General features: G+C 55.5%; 1 protein-coding gene across 2 annotated transcripts in view; it reads right to left on the reverse strand.

The window, feature by feature from the left end:
• The window catches only part of SBK1 (SH3 domain binding kinase 1), a 50360-nt gene that overhangs the window by 16766 nt on the left and 17853 nt on the right, over positions 1-15741 (reverse strand). Inside the window, exon 1 of one of the 2 annotated variants that reach the window (XM_045459944.1) lies at positions 7357-8200. The exons of the other annotated variant lie outside the window; for it this stretch is intronic. The gene's annotated coding sequence lies outside the window, so the exon portion shown is untranslated. Of the gene's footprint in view, positions 1-7356; positions 8201-15741 lie in introns of those variants that run through there. 2 annotated transcript variants of the gene reach the window in all.

Raw genomic sequence — 15741 nt, forward strand, 5'->3', positions numbered from 1 at the left:
CCTGAGCCAGAAGGGGCTTTGGAGGCCATCTGACCCAGCTTCCCCATTTCCCAGGTGAGGAGGCTGAGAGAAGGAGCTGGGACTTCCACAAGATCAAGCAGGCGACACTGGAAACGACCTTCTGGCCACTGCCCTCCCCACTAGGGGCAGCCTAGGGTTCCCCTCGCTGCGAGGCTCGGCCTCAGCCTCCCCTCCCAGCTGGCGCAGTCTGCCCCTTCCCTGGGGCACATCCTTGGCGGTTATTAATAGCCTGTGACGCTGTCTGCCTGCAGCTGGTGCCCAGAGCTGGAACAGGCTCTCTGCTCCTTTTTGCCCTCCCGGCCGGACCCTGGGGGGGGGGGGGGGGGCGGGGGGGAGTCCTGGGCCTCACCCCTCCCCACCTGCCTGAGGGCCCAGTCCCTGTGGCAGCCCCCGCGGGTGTGGGAGGTGAGCCCTGTTGCCTGGGTGAGGCGGGCGGCCCAGCACCCGGGGAGTTAGCAGGAGTGGAGGGCCGAGAGCCCGGAGGTGGCCTGCCACTGGCTGACTGGCCCGGGGGCCCGGGCTGGGTGTCCACCAGGGGAGAGGTGGTGACCACCGGAGAGACAGCAGGGTGAGCAGAGGCTCCCTGAAGAGACGAGCCCTTCCCTAGCTACGCCCTCCGCTCTTCCCCGAGGCTCTCTCCACTCTTCCCCGAGCCTCTCTACACGGGGTGAAACTAGGACACATTCAGACACCCCTGGGTAGGGCCACCACCATTTCTAGTCACGGAACTCTGGGTAAGTCACTTGTTCTCTCTGTGCTTCTGCTTCCTCATCAGTAAAATGGGGATAATATGGTACAAGTTAAAGTATTATTAATCACAGCTAACATTTATGAGCCACTTAAAGTATAAGTTCTTTTTTTTTTTTTTTTAATATATGAAATTTATTGTCAAATTGGTTTCCATACAACACCCAGTGCTCATCCCAAAGGTATAAGTTCTTTAGGTATGTAAAGACTCATTTAAAACTCACAACAGGGGCGCCTGGGTGGCTCAGTTGGTTAAGTGTCTGACTTTTGGTCTCAGCTCAGGTCATGATCTCCAGGTTCGTGAGTTCGAGCCCCGCAGCAGGCTCCACGCTGATGGTGCGCAGCCTGCCTAGGATTCTCTCTCTCTCTCTCTCTCTCTCTGCCCCTTCCCCACTCGCGCTCTCTCTCAAAATAAATAAATAAGCTTTAAAAAATTAAAAAAACAAAATCAACTCGCAACAATCTTGGGAGAAGCTATTAGTATTCCCACTTTGTCCCTTAGAGCTCAGGAAAACCGAGACTCAGAGGATGAAAGGTTAGGTGACGTGCCCTGGGTCACAGAGCTAAGAAGTGGCTTAGAGATGTCTGTCTGGCTCCAGAACACTCCGTGAATACTTGTTGTCGAGCATCTCCTATGTTCTGGGATCTGGAATACGTTCATGAACCAAGCAAACAGCCCTGCCCTCAAGGAGCTTATGTTCGAGTTTGGAGGCAGACAATCGTAAGGGTAGCTAAGAGAGGTAGGTCAGAGGGCCTAAAGGGGAAAGCAAGGCAGGGAGAGGTGAGGGAATGTTGAGGGTGAGGGATGAGATTGTAGACACTGGGTGGTGAGAAAAGGCCCCACTGACAGGACTACAAGCATGTGGATACTGTGGCGAAAGCACTTTCTCGGCAGGGGCTCGGGGAGCAGTGGGGAGGCCAGCGTGGCTACAGTGGTAAGGGCGAGGCACAGGTCTAGCAAAGAGTGACGATGCCGCGTGCAGGGTCTTGGGAGCCACGGCAAGGACCCGGCTTTCACTCTGTGAGATGCGCGCCGAACACCTGACTTGAGCAAACCCTTCCTGAAGCCAACCTGCGTGCCAGACTCTGGGAGGCCAAGAGACGCTATGAACCTGACCTCGCTTCCACTTAAGAGACTTGGAGTGGAGCCCCCCACCGCCTTCCACCACTGTCCCAGGCGTGGGGCTGAGGAGGAAGGGGCGAGGGAAGTCTTAAAAGCTTCTGGGAAAGTTTCGTGGGCCTGCACTGCAGATGCCTCCATGGCCCCATGTGAGCAGAGGTGTGGGAGCGGGAAAGCGGAGCGATATGTCCAGAACTGCAGCCAGAGCCCAGGCTAGGTCCTGCCGGCTCCTTCTGGCTGGCCTTGCTCTGTGAATTGTGTGCGAATGGTCTCAAAGTGGGCAGGATGTTCCGTGAATCCTAGATGTGGAAGCGTGAATAAAGACCTTCACCTCTGAGCTTCCATTTTTTTTTCCCCCTGTAAAAGTGGGGCAACATTCCCTCTCTGCTCAGGGCTTGTGGGGACTCACGTTCACAGCACGTCACAAACATTCATTCGCTTCATCCTCCCCATGACCCCAAAAGGCAGGCATTACCACCATCCCTTTTTGTAGGTGAGAGATCTGAGGCACAGAGAGGTTAAGCACCTTGCCCAAAGTCACACAGCAGGGTCTAGAGGTTGTACTTTTCTCCACTAAAATATGTTAACTGGGGGCCTCGCCACCCCTCCTGGAGACACTTGGGAATCAGGGCTGGCAGATAACCTGAGCCCTTGGGAAGGGAAGATCTCTCTGCAGGGCAGTGGGCCCCCAGCTAGAGAATGGGAAGCCTCCCTTCTATGATGGGGGAGTCGAACAGACCCAGGGGAGCTACTCTGGGGTGGAGATGTGTGCAGTCTCTCTGGGGCCTGACCAGGAGGAGGGGGAAGAAGGCTCTGTCTTGTCCAGTCCCCACACCCCTGTCCCTCAGGGCCATCCCAAAGATCAGAGGCAGTTGGAACATTCTCTGGCTAATGTCACAGGGACAGCAGGGGGAGGGGGGGTCATTGTGGCTTCCTCTGGCCTGGCCCAGCTCATTTGCATACCCCGCAGGGTGTGGCAGAAGCAACAGAGCAAACACTTAAGTAGCAGGCGCTGTTAAAAGCGCTTCACTTGTAACAGGTTCGTCTAATCCTCCCCATAACTCTAGGAGGTAGGAGGTTGGAGCTATTTTCACCCCTACACTACATCGGAAGGAACTGAGGCATGGGACAACTGTCTTGTCCGAGGTCACATGGCTGGGCAACGGTACAGGTGGGATTTGAACCCAAGGAGTTCGATGCCAGTTTCACCCAAACATTTGGTGGCTCATAGAGGTGGGGAGTCAAAATCCTCGCTCTGGGCTAATGTGGTGCTGTTCTCAGCACTAAATGGGAAAGCATGGTGCACTTGACATTGAAAAATGTTCCACTGCTTCTTCCCAACCCTGATATTACACGGCTCCCCAAGTGGGGGCTGAGCTGGGAATCTGGACCTGCCCTGTCTCCAGACTGTAGCCAAACTATGGAAGGGCTCTAACTGGACCCTTCAGGCCCACTGCTGCTGCTTCCTGAGACCAGAAAGGGGGCTCAGGGGAGCAGGGGAGCGAGTTGGTGGTTTGGGTGAGACTCAGGATCTGTTGGAGAGGCCGGTCCTGGCTCTGGCCTGATGCCCAATCGCCGGGGGCAGAAAGCCTTGGGAACTCAGTCAGCAAAAGCCTGGCAGGTGCCTCACCTAGAGAGCAGAGGTGGGAAGGAAGACGGCCTCAACTACGGAACTATGGCCAAGCAGTCCTAGATCCCACCCCTTGCCACAGGGTAAGGTTCTGGAAAGGCCCTCATAGACTCTCAGGCTTGAACCCCACCCCATCCTGCCCGGACTCGTAGCAGGGCCATGCTTCATACTCTCAGGCACCACTGGCTCTCAAACACTCCCTTCCCCTTTCTCGGGGATAGCAGAAGCCCTCTGGTCTCCCCAGACTGGCTACGGGAAAACCAAGGCTGCATTATCACCAAGGCTTAGTCACCCACTTACCAATGCCCCTTTGAATATAAGAGTCCATAGTTACTGAGGACTTTTGACATGCCAGGTCTCGTCCTAGGCCCTCTCTTCATGCTTTAGCTCACTTAATCCCCCTGATGACCTTGAGGGAGATATCATCCTTGTTTTGCACATAAGTCAGTTGAAGCTCAGAGAGGATAAGTGACTCACTCAAGGTCACACAGCAGCTATGGGGGAAACCCTGGCCGAGTCCAGAGGCTGTGATCGTAACCATGGTGCTTGGCTATCTCCTTTGACCTCGGGTTTCTATAGACCTTCATCTAGGAAGACGGCACACTCCCTTCCAGGGCCATGCCCAGTGGCTGGAGCCCAGTGCTGGCCCCTAGCCCCTAGCCCCGCCACTTGGCAACACCCACTGGCTTCATTAATGTTTAGGGAATGTCAATAATTTTGAGGGACTCTTGCGTCTAGGCCCCTATCTCTCCTGCCTGACCAAAACTTAAAGCAGCTTGGACTCAGTCCTAGAAAGTTAGAGCAACGAGTGAGCTTATAGCAGAGAGAACCTCTAGTCCAATTCCTCTGGACACCTGGGTAAACTGAGGCCCAGAGAGCAGTCCTCCCCCAAGAGTCCTCGGCAGTAGCTGGGCCTAAAGCCTTGGACTTTTGCTCCTGGAACAATTGAAAACAAGTTTTTGGTGGATGAATCCTTCTAGCACAATGAACGGTCACAAGACAGAGCCTAGGGTAAAAGCGGGGCCAGGCTGGGATGCCGTGGCTAGAGGAATTCAAGTTCACTTCACCACTCAGCCCTGGAGGGACATTGCTCTGTGCAAGTTCTAACCTGACCACGAGGGAGGCAGGGAACACCCGCATGTGCAAAACACACACAGATGAAGGTCACCTGCTAAGCAAACATTTTCTGGCCTCCCCCTGGGCTGGCAAAGCCAGATGCCTACAGGAGGGGGTAGCAGGTCACATAAACGAGTAAGCAGGCCAGTTGAGGCCCTGGGGTGAGCTGGAGGGCCACTGCCCTAAAGAAGGTGGTGACTCTTCAGCTCTGGCCTGGGGTTGCCACACCATCGGAGTCTTTAAGAGGCTCCAAAAATCAGTATTTGTATATGAAATTGTATGTGGTTTTTTTTTTTTTTTTAACACTGGTAACAAATGCAAACATGAGAAAAACACTGATTGGCTCAAGAAAATGCTTCTAGAAGCTGTATTTTCCAACAGGTGCTGTACAGCAGGCTGGGCTCTAGGATGGACACAGCCATTGCAACCCGGACAAGATAGACCCGGTTCCGTCTCCCGGAGCTCAGGGTCTAGGTGTGGAGACAAGGTCTCACAGCACATGTAGACACGTGCCACTGTCACCAAGCCGCCAAGCATCAACCAATCCAACCCAGCTCTGCACTCTCTCTCTGGCCAGGTCAGATCAAAAGGGGAGGTGGAGGCAGAAGGCTGTTCCTGAGCCAGCCTATGGCAGGACTTCTCAGGTTGAGGGAACAGCCCCCCAGTGGCGGGAGGGAGTCAGAGGACACCAGAAGTGTAAGAGGTGAGTGAGGAGTGAGGGCTGATGTTTGAGAGGCGGGTTAGGGCCAGAGGGCCAGTGTCGGGCCTCAACACAAAGGGCTTGGTCTTGTGCTTTATTCCAGACTCAGTGGGGAGCCACTGTAGGTTAGGGAGGAGGGGAGATCTTACTCCCCGTCCCCTCTGTTTTCCCTAGGCACGGTGAGTCAAATCTCCACAATTCAGCAATTTAGCGTCAGACTCCACTCCCTTGCCTGTGGGTCATATGATAAGGCCCCGGGGCTCCCGGGAACCCATTGGAAATGAACTCCTTCAGAGAGGAAGAAGACACACCTGGGTGCTCCTTGTGGCCCAACTGTGATCTATATACTGCAGAGTGAGTGGCTCACTCTCTGTCATTATCTCTGGGAGATGCCACGCGCTTGCTTGCCCAAGGTCACCCGGTCTTCAGAGCAGCTGGCCCCTCCACAGCTTGGGCTGAGGGGGTCTGGCCTCAACTGTCCTTGAATGTGCAGGAGGGGCTGCCGGAGGTCTGGCCTGAAGCACCCCAACCTCTTCTCCTGCTAGTCACATCCCCTCCCTTGGGTCAATGCCAGCAGCAGGTGGGGTGGGGGCACTTGGTATTGGGAACGGCGGAGAAGAGGGATCAGCCTCCAGGCTCAGGGCCCCCAAGAATGCAGCAGGATGAGGATCAGATGCTTCAGGTGTGGGGTCAGAACTGGTCAGCTGGACCTGGCCAGGTCTACCTCCACTGGCCCAACAGAGAGTGGTCTGGGCAAACGAAGAGCAGCCCCAGGGTCTTACGACCAGAAAAGACCAGGAAAAGGGGATCAGGATGTCGCGGGGGAAAAACAAACACACAAACCCTTGACTCCGTTGCCTGGCACATCACAGACACTAGCTAGAGGTTTGTTGAATGAAGAAATGAACAAAGGAACTCCCAGTGGGGCTCCCTGTATATCAAGTCCTGCCTTCCTCAGCATCACTGCCTGCCTGCAGAGGGCTCAGAGAGAAGAGACTGGGGGAAACCCCAGCAGCCCAGAGTGTGTTTCCTCAGCACCGTCCAGCCCCTTCCCAGGATCTCTGATCCAGAATTTCAGGGTACAACATCCCCTGGGCCTCTCGTCTTCCCACGAGCTGCAGGGCCTGGGGTTCGGGACCTTACTGACAGCCAGGCTGGGCCCGGCTTTGTAGAGCCTGGAAAGCTAAAGCAAAAACCTAGAATGGTCCCTTGGCGGTCCAGGACACAATGATCCAACCTGAGGTTTGGCCCTGGGTATTATGGAGGTCAGGAGGAAAAGGCAGTCTTGGGTTTGCTGGCCCTAGGGCACATGGGGACAGAAAGGTGCCCTGACCTCAAATGGCTTCTTCGTCCAGACTACCTCTCTTCCCCAGAAATCAGTGCCTCACTTTGGAAAGAGCTTGCCCCCTCCTGCAAAACATACAAAGTATGGCTTGGGGGCGACCTTCCCCGTGGCCTGGGTGGGGGGCAATGGAGTCACAGAGAAAATATGGGATTCCCACCCATTCTCTCAAACACACCCCTTCCTTGCCCTCTCACAGACAAAGACACACACCCAAAGCCCAGGCCATCGCCCTAGGGCCACGCACCGCAGGCCCCCCTCACCTGTGGACATCCCCAAATCTCCTCCCAGGGGGACTCCGCTTGAAAACTCAGCCCGGCCTTGCGGGGAGGGGTATATATACTCCAAGGGCCGAGAGTCCAACAGCTCCAGGTTCACAGTCTTTTGCAGGGCGTGGGGGGAGGTGACTCTCCACCCTATTCCCTCCTCTCCGTGGCATAAGGGGCTCTGCCACTACTCCCCTGCGAGGTCGGGGAGCAGCGTCCAAACCCCAGGGCTAGGGGTGGGGGGTGGGGGAAGGGAGAGGAGGAGGGGGCGGCTCCTCCAGGCGAGACACAAAGAGACGTCCTTCAGCCTCGGCTCCATGGCGACGCTGGGGAGGGGGCAGTGCGCACCCAATACTTCCTTCCCCACCTGGAGGGCTAGGGACCTCGGCGGCCACTCACCTGGGCCCGGCTTACCTGGGCTGGGGCCGCGGGGACGCCGCGGCAGGGGGCCTGGGCGCCGTCTCGGTTTCCGTCAGCCCGGCCCGGGGGGGCTCAGGGCGCCACAACCATGGGCTGGGATGAGAAGGGCGCCGCGAGGGGCTCAGTCGCCTGGGTCCTGGAGCTTTGAGGGGGGCCCCGAGGCCTCTTGCTGGTGAGGGATAGCTCTTGCTGTCCTCGGTTCCCTAGATTTGGGGTTCCTGTGTACCGGAATTGGGGGGGTCTAGGAACCCCCTGATCTAGGGGCGTTCTGAGCTGAGTCTTCGTGTCTTGAGGTGTGGAGTTGTAATGACCGGGTTCTTGACAGGGGGTCCCAGCAATGCCGGAGGAGGGGGTCACTGCGTTCTAGGTCTTGGGGGGGGCCCGATTGAAGAGGGGGAGTCTTAGCCGTACCGTAGGGAGGTCACTGTCTTCCGAATACGGAGGAAGTCTCCGCTTTCCCCAGCTGGGGAGTAGCTCTCTGTTGGATCTGGAAGGGGTCTCCCGCTTTCTTGGGGGTCTCTGGGTCCTGGATGTGGTGGAGGGGGATCCCCGCGCTCCCCGGCTGCGGGGGCTTGCAGAGTCCCGGCCACCGGCAGGAACTGGGAGGAAGCCCCTCAGCCGCTGGGGGGCTCCGTTGCCGCCGCTACGAGCAGCCCGGCTCTGCGGTGCCGGACCCCGGCCTGGTCCGGGCTCTGGCTGCGGCTCCGGCTCGCGATCCGCCCGGTTCTCGGGCCCCGGCCCCGGCGCCCGCCCGGGCAGCGCTCCATCGCTGCATCGCGGCTCCGCCCTCTGGCCCGCGCGCACCTGCCCGCCAGGCCCCGCGGCTCCGCCCTCCGGCTCGCGCGCCGCCGCCCGCCCCTTTGTCCGCCCTGCTTGGCGCGCGCTTTCGCGCACGCGCACTCCCCTCGGCGCGCGCTCGCCCTCCCGCCGCGCCCTCCCGCCGCGCGCCGCGGGGCGCAGATTCTCCCCGCGCCGAGGGAGCAGCGCGGCGCCCCCACCCCGCCTTCCGGCCGCGCTGGGTCCTAGCGCCCGTGGGCGCCCTCTCCACCTTCCCACCCCCGTGTTTTCTAGGTCAGAGCCCACGAGGGGGCAAGAACGAGGTTAGAGAGGACTCGAGGGAGTCTGAGAGGGTCACCTGGTCCAGCCTCCCGGGCCCTACGGGACCAGACTGCCCTAGACTGTCCCAGTCTGTTCTTGTAAGGCGGAGCATGTGTCTGTTTCAAGGAGGGAAGCAGCCAAGCTCTGCAATCGCGTGTGCATTCATTCATCCATTAGCCTGTCTGCCCATCCATCCATCCATCCATCCCTCCCTCCATCCTAGTTTGAGCCAGACTTCGGAGAGCTACCAGTCTACTCGGGGAAGAGGTCGTCAACTGGGGCCTCGGGGGCTGTGACCAGCCCAGGTAGGGTTTGCGACTCCCGCTGTGAACAGTCGGTGACTAGTCCTGGAATGCGGCTGATAAGCTCAGCTCTCACTGGAGAGAAAAGAAAGGGGATTCCAAACAGAGGGAGCAGTGTGTGCAAAGGCACGTGTGAAGGAGCATTATTTGATACTGGAAACTGGCTTGGAAGGAGGTGGGGTAGATGAAGTCGGCGATGAGATAGGGACCACTCGTCCCCCCCCCTCCCCCCCCCCCCAGGCCCCGGGCCCTACTCCCTCTCTTACCCCGATGGGTAAGAGCCACACTGTTTCATTAATGAGAAAGCCCCGACACACCTTCCATATTTCCTCTCTTTGTTCAGGCTGTTTCCTCCACCCAGCATACTCTTCCCAAGCACCCTGTTTTTTAGATCTTTTGGAATAAGGGATCGTAGACTCAAGTACCTATGGGTCACAGAAATTAGTGACTGGGCTCAGGCGTCAGGTGACCGGAAGTGGGGGACACGAGGCAAACTGGAGCGTCGTGGGCTTGTATGGACGGATGATTTTTCAAGAGAAGCAGGAAGTCCACATAGTGTCTTCCAGCTTTTCAATGTTGGAAACTAATTCCCAAGTTTGGAACTACGGAATGGGCCAAACGAAACACACTTTGGGGTCAAATCTAGCCCAGGGGCCATCATTTTGCAACCTCTGCTCCTGAGAATATTGCCTCAGTTCCCAGTTTTTCCCGCTCCTGCTTCTTTCTAGACTCTTTTGTTCTAGAATCCAAGTATTATGTGACCATCAGCTCTGCAAAATACGAGATGGATTGGGTTGCTCCTTTGCATAAAATTGCCAAGGGCACCCTGTTACCTCCAGGGCGAAAAATCTAACCTCCGTATCCTGGTGGTTAAAGCCCGTAGACTTTGGGCCTCTACCCCTTTCTTTACTGAGGTCCCCTCTTCTCCATTAAGCCTTGAACTTAGCCTAGAATATGTGCTTTCTCATAGCGATGCGCCTTCATATGCTTGGTTTCCTTTGTTTAGAAACATTTCCCCCCTCTTTTTCGTTCTCTGAACAAGTTATCCTCTGAGATATCTCTTCTATGTCTGCCTTTTCTCTCTCACCCCTCCCTGTCCTGCTAATGTTCCAGAGTTTCAAATTTCACCCTTTGTTCTACTCCTCTCCAAGTAAGGCCTTATTGACCCAAACTAATGGAGGGGTTTGGGTTATGGGGCAGGCAGAAGCGGGGAGAGGAGAGGAGAAAGGAGAGGAAGGAAATGTGTTCCTGTGTCTAATAAACCGAGAGGAAATTGAGACCTAGGGAGGGGTTAGGAGCAGAATCTGGCCTTGCAATGCTCTCAACCACGGTTATTAAGGGTTATCAAGGCCACCTTCTGCAGAAGCCTTCCCCGATTCCTCACCTGGGGCATTTGATTACCTACAATTAGAAAATGTTTGCTAAGATGTATTGTGGGTATTCAAACCCCCTTCCCCAAACCCCCAAGCTCTGCAGGGTGAGAAGTCCTGGTCCCCAAAGGGGGTACACTCTGACCAGGGGATCCATCAAGGGTCTCATTAAAACTTAAGCTACGGCTGCTGCCAGGGTACTTTAGACCCCATGTGTTTGGAAGTGACAGGCAAGAAGAACGAGTCACTTCTCTGGCAGTCAAAATCGACCCTAATCAATTACTAGAAGTTACTAGAAGTACCCCGATTAGTTACTAGAAGAAGGCAGGGCTGCTTTTACAAAGTGGGAGCCGGGAGAAATACATGTGGAACCCAGTGAACCACTGGAGTGATCCCTTGGTTATGATAACCTAGAGTTTAGACCCTTCAGGACTGAAGGGTTGGGTCACAGCACCCGGTGATCCATCAAGACCAGGGAAGGTGATAGCTGAGAGTGTGGATAATTAAGACTGGAGAGTGAAGGGGGAAAGGACAGGTACCGGTTACCCGGTTAGGGCCCTGAGATCAAGTACAGGAAGAGGGGGAGGGGCTATAGTTCACATCACTAACCACCCTCCTCACAGTTCCCATTTAGAAAGAGAGACTCGAGGCATCCACGGAGGAGCTGGGTGGCACGAGGCGGGGGATGTGGCAGCCATGAAAATGCACCATCCAGACCTCTCACTGCGGGGCTGGTGACTGCCCAGGGCAGCGGCGATGGGGTCTCTCCACAGTTCACAGAGGGGTCTCCACTTTACCTTCCTCTAGCTGGTCCCAGTCCATGACTGGGTGCAGCCAGGACACCAAAGCATCGAGCTCCTTAGAGACACAGAGCTTCCCTGATGGGCAACTAGGGATCGAGGACTTCCCCCTGGCTCCATCAAAACTTTCTTAGCATTCTCATCCCACCTTCCTTCCTTCGATCCTCATTCCAAGCTTTGGATCTGTTGAGCCCGACGGTTCGCCCAGCCTCCTCTGGCTCCCTTCTGATTTTCCCGCCCAGGCGTTTTCCCCAGCAGGATGGATCACTTGCACATCTGACCCCGTCTTGGCCCGCTTCTTAGAGGACTGAACCAACACAACATATCTGAAGAGAGGAACTAAAATAGCGATGCCTAACGCTGCGGTCCCTTTTCCCTGACACCTGGGGATAATCCAGTCTTGCCAGCTCAAAGTTTTGCATCCACAGCATTGCGGCCCTTCCAGAGAGGGTCTTGGTGGGTATGGTCTGGATAGCAGAACACAAAGATAAAACTCAGCTCTGATTTCCATAATAACACAGAAGAGACATCGGGAAACCCCATTTGGGTTTCCTCTGCCTGGGGCCCACACCCTCTTCGATGCTGGGGAGTCCTCATACTCCCGGGCAATCAGTTTGCTGCTTCCTGTTCATGGAAGCTCGTGAGACCAGTGACCCCAGGACTTCCCTTTGGTTGCCTCTTGTATTCACTGACGAATCACAAATCTCTGTTGTGGGGATCAGGGAAGGAGTCAAAACAGAGTCCCCGTCCTTTAGAATATATACCTCATGTTTCAAACTATACGAGTTTGGGTAACTCAACCGGCCGTACTGAAAGTGATCTGTTAAGATGATATGTCGGCCAGGGGCGCCTGGGTGGCTCAATTCAGTTAAGCGTCCGGCTTCAGCTCAGGTCATGATCATGCGGTCCGTGAGTTGCAGCCCCGAGTCGGGCTCTGTGCTGACAGCTCAGAGCCTGGAGCCTGCTTGGGATTCTGTGTCTCCTTCTCTCTCTGCCCCTCCCCTGCTCTCTCTCTCTCTCTCCGAAGTATTTATTTAATGACTAAACATTAAAAAAATAAAAACTAAAAAAGATGATGCGTTGGCCATATTGATAGTCCCCAAAGCTGGGGGAAAATGATGGCATTTGGGGATCTCCCCAGAGTGGTCTATGTTCTATGATGCTCCTAATTGCTCACGTTCTCAGTTATAACAAAGAGAAAGCTTCCTGGCTTGTTGGTCCGCATTACGATGGTAAGGGAAGAACCCTCTGCCCTGATGGCCACCTGCACAGGATACTGCTGCTGGTGCCCAACTCGTCAGCATGATCAGAGATCCTGGTGGCACTGGTGACTGAGTAGTTCGGAGGGCTGATCAGGTTTAAGAAGCTGAAGATGATGACGTCTTGAGCAGAGGTTATGGAAGGCGTTCAGCGCCAGGAACCGGAGCCCCCCAGGGCCCCTGGGAGACACAGGTCAAGCTATGGCCAATCATGAAAAACCAACAGGTCCACCAGAACCCAAGATGGATCAGAAGGAAGACAGCGGGGCAGCCAGGGACGTACAGCGGCCGCAGGTGATGGATCTTTGAATCTCTCGTTGCCTTTTTTGGAGGATATATTCTGAAGTGAGAAACACAGTGTTCCAGCAAGAGTCCTGATGAGCTCCCCACCTCCCGCGTCCAAAGACAACTCTGTGACCGCGGCCAGCAAGATGGCACTGAATAATGGCAAATACAGAATAATGGCGGTGCAGAGAGGGAAGGGCCTGCTTCTTTATGCTATCGCAGAGCTGCTGAGTTGTACTTGGAGCGGCTTTGAAGGGAATTCTCCTCCCTGTAGCCGAAAGCTTGCCAACAGACGTGAGAAAAATATCTCTAAAATCATGAGAGTGGTTGCTCCCGGAGATGGGATCCAGGAAATGGGACTGGGGTCGGGGTAGATAATGGGAATTCGTCTTTCTGTGTCACGTGTTTTCTTTCTTTCTTTCTTTCTTTCTTTCTTTCTTTCTTTCTTTCTTTTTTTTTTTTAATTAAAAATATCTGACACAGGGGGCGCCTCGGTGACTCAGTTGGTTGGGCGTCTGACTCTTGGTTTCGGCCCAGGGTCGTGAGTTCGAGGCCCGCATGAGGCTCTGTGCCGACAGCGCGGGCCTGCCTGGGATTCTCTCCCTCTCTGCCCTTCCCCCTCCCTCTCTCTGTCAAAATAAATATATAAACACTAATTTAATGTTTATTTAAAGCCAGATCCAGGAATGATCTAAAATGACCCCACCTCTAGGGGCGCCTGGGTGGCTCAGTCGGTTGAGCTTCGACTTCGGCTCGGGTCATGATCTCACAGTCCGTGAGGTCGAGCCCCGCGTCGGGCTCTGTGCTGACAGCTCGGAGCCTGGAGCCTGTTTCGGATTCTGTGTCTCCCTCTCTCTCTGCCCCTTGCCTGCTCACACTCTGTCTCTATCTCCCAAAAATAAATAAACATTAAAAGAGTTTAAAAAAAAAAATGACCCCACCTCTCCGTCTCTGAGAAACACAGGACTGAGTAGTACCTTTCGCTCTCTGGCCCCCTGCCCCTCACACCTGTGGCACTCCTTAGGCCTGGATGTGGCCGTGAGTGTGGATGTGGAGTGCGGATCTGATACGTCCTCCCGTCCCCCCGCCCGTGTTTATTGCAGAGCATCAAGAAGCATCCTCTGGAATCCTCGGAACAGAAGCAGAGCTACTCAGAACCGCTTTCAGTCCCAGCTCCTTCGTCGGGGATGGGTCACCAAAGCCATCCCCGGGAACGCAGGCCTTTGGAAGGAAACACGTGCTGTCTGGTGCACGTCCCCCGGGGTCTGGATTTAATGATGCCCTAGTTTGGGTTTCCCAGAAACGGACCCTGAGACAGGGATTTGAGAGGAAATAGTTTATTTGGTAGGTGATCTCAGGTAGGGAAGTGGCGAAGTGAGCCAGGAAGGCAAGTGCACACTGTGGGCGACAGGAAGGGAATCCCAAGGGGGGAGGGGGCTCTCAGAGACCGTGTAGGATGTGCGCCTACATGCGTAGACCATGTATGATACTCCAGCCCCCCGTCAGGCATCAGTGAGAGCGGCTGCGGGGGATGCGAGCGGAGCAGGCCGGATCAGATAAGGCCCCCAGGAAAAGTAATGGGAATGCTGGCAAGTAGAAGTGGGGGAAGGCCCCAGAAAGACTGGATGCGGAGCCAGCCACGGCCAGCACTTACTGCCCTGGGTCCCGGGGCTGGCATGATGCTCACATTGCCAAGTGGAGTAGAACCCTCTTATCCGGCATCCTCTCTCCCCCATCTCTTAGCAACAGAACCTCAATTTTCCCTTGGGGACCCATTTTCCTCGACATACCCTTCCCTATGCACTAGGGGTTCTCGGGGGGGAGGGGTGCCCACCTGTTCGGCTCTAGGAGGGGGCTTGCGACCCAGAGCCTACCAGTGTATTCCACCCCCCTGGCCATCCTGATCGTTTCCGAGATAGGCCTGTGCCCCAAGCCAGGCCAATAGGATAGAACTCTCCTTCCATTGAACTGTAGAGAGAGGGAGAGAGGTAGGTCTGGAGTTAGTACCACCGGGGAGACTCAACCAGAGGACGAGGCCAAAACGGCAGACAGCAGAGCCAAGAGCTGAAGAGTCAAAACCCTCATGCCATCACCTGAGCCCTTGGATCTAGCCACACCCGAAGACTCCGGACTGTTCAGGTACGTAACCCACTGAAGTTCCTTTTGCGCTTAAGTCAGTGGGACTTGGGTCCCTGCCACGTACAACCCCAAGTTCTTTACGCTGCGTATAAATGTGGGTTTCTAAAATGTTTACAAACGCAGGGGTAAATGAAAGATTCTGCCACCTGTCCCCATACTCACTATTTCCTCAGCATCCAGGTTGTGAAAGGGAATTCTCAGAGGGCGTTCAGCCTCCCCAGGAGTAGGAGGTTCAGATCCTGGGAGTCCAGCTCGGGCTCCCTAAAGGCAATCGTTCCTAAGGCCACACGAGGAGCCGGGTAGGTTCACAGCTGAGCATGCTGGTGGGTTCCTGGGCTGCCACGCGGGGCCCCTTTCCCTGTAAGTTGCAGGAACCTCCGGGTTCTTGGCCAAGGCATGGATGCAGTCATTCATTCATTCACCCTCGAGAATAGGCACGAGGATAAATAGGTGAGTTACGCAGACAACCCTGGCCTTCGGGAGCTTTCAGCCTAGTGGGGGAAACACTGTACTCATCCCACCAATCAGTGGCAAATTCTAGCTGAGACCAGACTACCAACGAGAGACAAAGGTCGGGGCTTTCTGGAGGAAGTGACGGCTGCACTGAGATTGCCAGGGGCGAGCAGGGGCTACGTAGGTAAAGGGTAGGCAAAGAGCCGTCTCGGCGTTCAGGCCCTTTCTCCCCACTTCCTGCCCACTTTTGGGTATCGACCCGCATCACCCCCGACCCACCCCCACCCCGGAGCTTGCTCAGCAACTCAGACACACTCTTCCTTTTTCCCACCTTCCAGAGCTCGTATCCCTCAACTCCAGGAAGTTCTGCTTTATGTCTAACCTGCATCCTCCCTGCTGCCAGCACAGCCTACTTTCTTTGCTTGGGTCCCAGGGGATGTGTGAAGGGCAGCTGAGCGCCTCTCCCCTAATGCTTTTCACTCGCCTCTCTTCTCAGGGATGCGTCTCTAGACATTAGGCATCTAGGGTATGTCAGGTAATTCCACAAGGCTAGGCCTTCCCCCAGATGGGGAAACCGAGGCACAGGCCGTAGGAATGGGATACTTCAATCTCTCCCAGGTCAAGGGCTCTGCCAGGTAGGTAGCCTCCAGGGAAGTTGCCAGGACTAGTCCTT

The sequence above is a fragment of the Leopardus geoffroyi genome, chromosome E3 (assembly GCF_018350155.1).
Source record: "Leopardus geoffroyi isolate Oge1 chromosome E3, O.geoffroyi_Oge1_pat1.0, whole genome shotgun sequence".
NCBI classification, from domain to species: Eukaryota; Metazoa; Chordata; class Mammalia; order Carnivora; family Felidae; genus Leopardus; species Leopardus geoffroyi.